At 30.8% G+C, this 6,000-nt stretch overlaps 1 protein-coding gene across 1 annotated transcript in view; it reads left to right on the top strand.

Annotated features, from left to right (window-relative positions):
* The first annotated feature begins 233 nt into the window (after positions 1 to 233).
* Positions 234 to 6,000, top strand: part of LOC150100066 (tripartite motif-containing protein 2-like) — a 101,532-nt gene continuing 95,765 nt past the window's right edge. The window contains exon 1 of the mRNA XM_090402803.1: positions 234 to 468. The gene's annotated coding sequence lies outside the window, so the exon portion shown is untranslated. The remainder of the gene's footprint in view (positions 469 to 6,000) is intronic.

Genomic DNA, 6,000 nt, shown 5'->3' with positions numbered 1-6,000 from the left:
TTTTAAGCACCTGTAATATAAACAAATTTATAAAATTTCCTATGAAAGCGATAACATTACAAGAACTTGAGTGTACACTGCCCTGTTGAAGGCGCTTTCTGATAGGTTTCGCTGTTTCTAAAACACACACCTTACACTCTCTGCTAGCCTTTGACTGCCAGAGTTAAACGCGCGAATCGGTTGTCAACATCCGGGAACTTGAACAGCTGCAATGCGATAGTAACTGCAAACAGAGTCGGATGATGGACTTGTGTTGGAGTTTGTTGACATTACTGTGTGCTTTGGTTTCGTACGGTATTTACATATTTTAATTTTACTATCATTAGTATGTTTTGATACAGATATATGCCTTGGTTACTTCCGAATGTTGGCCATCAGTGTCATAGTTGTCTGACATTACTAATGAAACTGCAAGCAAGTATTCCGTGCGACAAAGTAGTTCGTGCTCGTAAAGCGGAGTTCTTTAAGGTGAGTCCTGAATTCCAAAATTTAAGTAGAGCGAGAGAGAGAGGATTATTATTCTTTTTTCTTTTAGAACTGAAAGTGTTATTGCAGCCGGTTTCATTACCATGTGTTGGCATATTTTGTTTACTGACAAGAGTTGTTGCTGTTTGTTAGCAGCTACTGGCTCGTCGTGTAAAGTGTGAACCCAATACATTGAAGTGGTGCTTTTTTCTGATCATTAAATATCCCCTGGTAACCAAGGGAGAACTGTATTGTTCAACAGAGCCTACATGAATATGATTCAGCGCTTGTTCATTCATTCGCCTGGCTGTCGCCTATCGTATAACGGGACAGAACATATCGGCGAGACAAAGAAAATTTTACTGCTGTGCATGTGTATACTGTGAAGTATTTTGTAGTTTAATACAGAAAGCATATATTTGAAACTGCGAAGAATTAAAATGTGATGAGTTCTGCATGTGAAGGAGCTTAAGAAATTAATTGTACTATGGCAAGAGCATTAATAAATGCAAGAAAGATTTTGGAGATCTTCAATTTTCTTCCGAATACGCATCAAAAGTACCTTATCTGAGAAAATTTAATGTCATTAGAATTTTTGGAAAATTTCGAAGTGCCTATTTCGATTTCTCTGCTTTGCAATAAATTTTTATGTTGAAGTGCGTACACGGGGATATTTGGCAGTTTAATAATACCAATGTTTAATTGTTTGATATGAATTTGGAAGAGAGCTGTAAGTGAGTATATTTTGTAAAGCGCTATTTCTAGATGATAAAAGGCGATTGAATGAATTAGAAAAAATTGCTACAGTTTTTAAATCCTCCTTTGCCATCAACTTGCAGGTCTTCTTAAGCCACGAAGAAAAAAAAATGTATTGAATTAGTTGAATGAAAATATTTTATATTTTTAATCAGTAGTTTGCTATCGGTAAGCAGAATATCGGATCGTAGTATTGCTAGAATAGTATTCGTAATCAGTATATGTAGACGGTCCATATTTTTAATATAGGAAAATACACTTTATATAAGCTGGCCGCTAACAGATATCACGATAATGAATTGCATATGAAATTTTAATTACGTGATTATATCAGCAAAATAATGAGAGATATATCAAAACGTGTTCGCATTCATTTCAAACTAAAAAAAAAAAAAAACATTTTAAATACTTTTTATGACTTCTAAACTGCATTTTTTAAAATAATTTTACCCTTTTAAAAATAAGATATAATTAATTGGATTATTAAGCTTTGTAAGCTTCATTTCTCAGAATTCTTGTTTTTATACACAAAAACAAATATGGGAATGAATTATCATTAAATACCTCATGTGGTCAAAGGGTTCCCCTTTTTATTCGACTATTGAAAAGGATAGTTAATTGGTTGTACAATTACATTAATAGTAGCTTATCATATTTTATACTCTAAATAACTGATCAAGTTTTCAGATATTTCCAAACTATTTAGAAACCTTCCAATTACAGCGAGTTTTATTGATTTTTTTTTAAATAGTGTGTGACTTTCATTTTTTTTTCCCTGTTAATATCCCTGTTTTCTTTCCACCCATGTATGATTATTCATGGAGTCTAATAAGGTTTTATGTTATCACACTAGTCACATTTGCATTAGATTGCAGAATCAAAAAAACATGTCCATTCCTAATTGTTTTGTAATTATTAGTTGGATATGTGGTAAATTTCATGAAATTTTCAAAGAATGATTATTTTACAACGAATTGTTCAGAGCATCTTTTGCACTTACTAGTTGTATCCCTTATTGAGCATATAATTATCCTTGCATCATGGTGATTTTGAATTTCAGCAATTGTGACAATTAAGCCTTTGCTTTCTGACATCACTTGTTAGATTGATTGATTAATAGTATTGTTGATAGTTTTTATTATTCAGTGTTTATACACACAAACACACAAGTTCTTATGTATCCTGACCATTAAAGGTTGTAAATCTATTGTATGTTTAATATCATGGGCAAATGAAGTACTAGATAATCGGGAAATCCAGCTATAGAGACCAAATAAGATACTTTTACAACACAGCTTCTTGGTTGGAGAGCAGAAATGTTATCCACTTGGCTAACTAGACTGGTATACCAGACTTATCCAGAAATTTTTTTAATGCGAGTTTCACCATAAAAAATAGTAAACCTAATGCACATTAGTGGCATGGATGAACTGTGGGTTAAATAATTTGGAAATCCTGTCCTAGATAGACCAAACATGAAATTTTTTCCAAGCCACTTCAAAGGATTTAATAAATTAGATGGTGGTCTTACACCAGGTGATGCAGTTTATCTACCACCTAAAGACTACACAAATGTTTGTGCCCATAGTGGGTTCAAACCCCATAGCCTGTTGGATGGAAAGCAGAAACAATCATTATCCATTCACCTGGTATAAAACTAGTTTGAAAGTTTTTTGTTTTTTTTTCACTTGATGCAGTAATTATTTGCAACGGATATAGATTTTAGTCCTTTTTTATGTAAGAAATTAACAATTTCACACCTACTTACACAGATCTCTCTTTATTGAAAATATCTGGATTTGAATCCCATTCAAGACATGGACATTATCTAGGCTTTATCAGCTGATATGAGTTAGCTAGCCTAAAATGGAATTGACAGGTTTTTCTCTCTTTAAAAAAAAACAAACTCAGGATTATTGTCTTGCAAAAGAGACAGACTAATCTGGAAATATTCAGTTTGGCATGTAACAATGAGATGGGTTTAATAGTATTTCTAAACTGCCCCATCAAGGATTGAAATCACCTACTATGATTTATTATGGAGCTAAGGTAAAAAAGAAAAAAAGTCTTGATTTAGCACTAAAAGTAATTTCTTCATATTTATGGGGGGAGGAGAAATAACATTCAAGAATGGAATCTAGCTTTGTGTGCTTTGGGAAAGAAATGTGCATAACATTTCTTTCCCAAATTTTGGAGCTGGTAAGAAAAGTTCTCACTTTCATGTATTGTTCTGTTTTGCAAGAAGGTAACTGTAATTAGAAGCTTTATACAGTATTTAGATCAGTAAGTTACTGTTATGATGAGAATATGTATGCAGAGAAAGTTTCATTAAAATGAACTTATTCTGAACAAATTTTAAGATATTCTCATTCTGTTGAAATCATTCATTCCAGTTACAGCTAAATAAAGACTTGTTTGTTAGATTTCTTATTGGTTATAAGAAATGCTTCAAGTTCTAGTTAATCATAAATGCCACTTGTTCTTTAAATAATACAGAAATCATGTCCTGTATTATTTAGATATTTTTAAGATATTATTTCAATATTTTAATAATATATTTTTAAACCTGAAATGATTCTCCCTTGTGAAATTTTTAACATTACTGCATTATAAAATATATAAGCAAAATTAACCTTTACCATGGTTCAATACATGATATACTTCATAGGTTCCCAGTTATGAGAAGCTGAGCTAGTTAAATGAAATAAAGTTGATTATTATTAAAAGTCAGAAATTAATAAAATTGCTCTTGATTGGCATAAGGGAAATAATTTAAATAAGTCTTATACATTTTTATAAAATTTGCTGTAAAGACAATAGATTTTTCTGAAATTACATTGCATGTCTCTCTCTCTGTTGTCATCTGTTCCGTTGTCATATCATTTTTACATGAGATGCTCTTAGAAGTAGGGCAATCAATAATACAGCCCTGAACTAGTAATATTGGCCTTGGGTGTGCTGATAAACATAATGGATTTGTGTGTGCAGGGAGAGTTTCATTTATGAAGGCAATCATACAGAAATAAATATGCCAGATATGCAGATTCACTTCAGAGAAACTATTAAAAATATAATCTATACTCTCATACAGGATTTGTTAGTTTTGTATTTATTGCCTTTCAAATAAAATGAAGCTTAGTGTTTTGTTCTTGGTAACCATAGCAACCATATAGCACTAGTACTTCTGTATTTTTTTTTATTTGTTTCGAGATTTTTTTTTTCTCCATCTGAGTTTAAAATATGTTTCTGGCTACATTCGTTTTTACTATGGAGCACAGTGTTTGTTTATTTGTTTTTTAATATTTGTTGCATCTTTCCAGATAAATATTCCCTTATTTTCAGAATTAATAAAGTTGCAAATATAAATACTTGCTTTTTCTAAATATTTGAATAACAAATCACAAATAAATTAAGATGCCAAGAAATTATATTCTTCATTTAATCCTTCATCCAAGTGTAAGCAAACAAAGTTGGCAAGAAGTCGTTAGCAAGGGAGTTTGATTTTTTTGCTTTGAGTGTGGCGAATGAGTGGAATAGAATGCTAGAATCAGTTGTGTTTTGTCAGTGAATGATTTCAAGGCAAAATGACATATTGACAAATGTTGATTAATGTTTTTAAAATGGACCTCCTATGATGAGTCTATGGACTCAAAGGAGGTGTCTGTATGTATATAATATTTAAAATTGACCTCCTATGATGAGTCTATGGACTCAAAGGAGGTGTCTGTATGTATATAATATAATAGATTGGGCTGCTTTTATATAGAGGCTAATAACTTCATATAAGTAGCCTAGTCATGAAGATATTTCATGCACAAATTTTATTTGCTTACACTTGGAGAAAAGATTAAACGAAGAATATAATTAATATCTTTAATTTATAGTATAACCAAGTGGAAAAAAAAACTTTAAAAATCGCAAATGTTGCACAGAATATTCTAATATTTTTTGCTACATTACTAGATTAATTTTCATTGCTATCTAAAAAAGTTAATGTAATTTCAGAATAAGCAGTTATGATAGGTATCTCTTAATTATCACAAATTAGAATATTTATAGCTGTCATCTATAATCATATTCTAATTTACATACTTCATCCTGGGTAATGTATGAATCATCGAGAAAAAAAGTTACTTCATCATAAAATATTATGATGAAAATCATATTTGATGCATGATTTTTGATATAATTTCTGACTAGTCAGTTCTTTTATAATTCATAAATATTTAGTGTTATAATCTCCTTTTTTGATACAGATATATTATGTATTTATGTCAGCTGTATTACATACAAAACTAAAGTTACAAGCAGCTGAACACTTCTGAATATAACAGATTTATAAAAAAAGCTTGTTACTATAATGTTACACTCATCTACATTGCCTCTGCCCTAATAAGTTCACATGTTGCTTATAAGATCTCATGGATGATGTTTCTTCCAGATCATGTTTAATACTAAATTATGCAATAATAGGAAAAGATTATTTTTATATTTGAGCAGTAAAAATTTAATATATGTAATTGTGTTTTTTTGTTTAATTATCATAATAGACAGTTTCAATTAAGAATTTTTCTGGGGACATACATTTGGACTTCTGTTTTGAGATGTCAGTCATTTGCCCTTTTTATTCAAAACATCCAGATCTGTATTTTGTTGATGACTAACCTTCACAGAACTTTTTCAGCTGAAGGTGGGTTAGCTGATTTCATATAGGGGCAGCAGGGTTTTTCTCCTAGAATCCGTTTTTTTTCTTTTTTGCATCTTGCAAAAGAGACTAAT

This window comes from Typopeltis vanoorti, chromosome 13 (genome assembly GCF_054136105.1).
Source record: "Typopeltis vanoorti isolate ZY-2024b chromosome 13, IOZ_Tvanoo_1.0, whole genome shotgun sequence".
Taxonomy (NCBI): domain Eukaryota; kingdom Metazoa; phylum Arthropoda; class Arachnida; order Uropygi; family Thelyphonidae; genus Typopeltis; species Typopeltis vanoorti.
The sequence above is the reverse complement of the archived record's forward strand: the minus strand, read 5'-3'. Positions and strand labels throughout refer to the sequence as shown.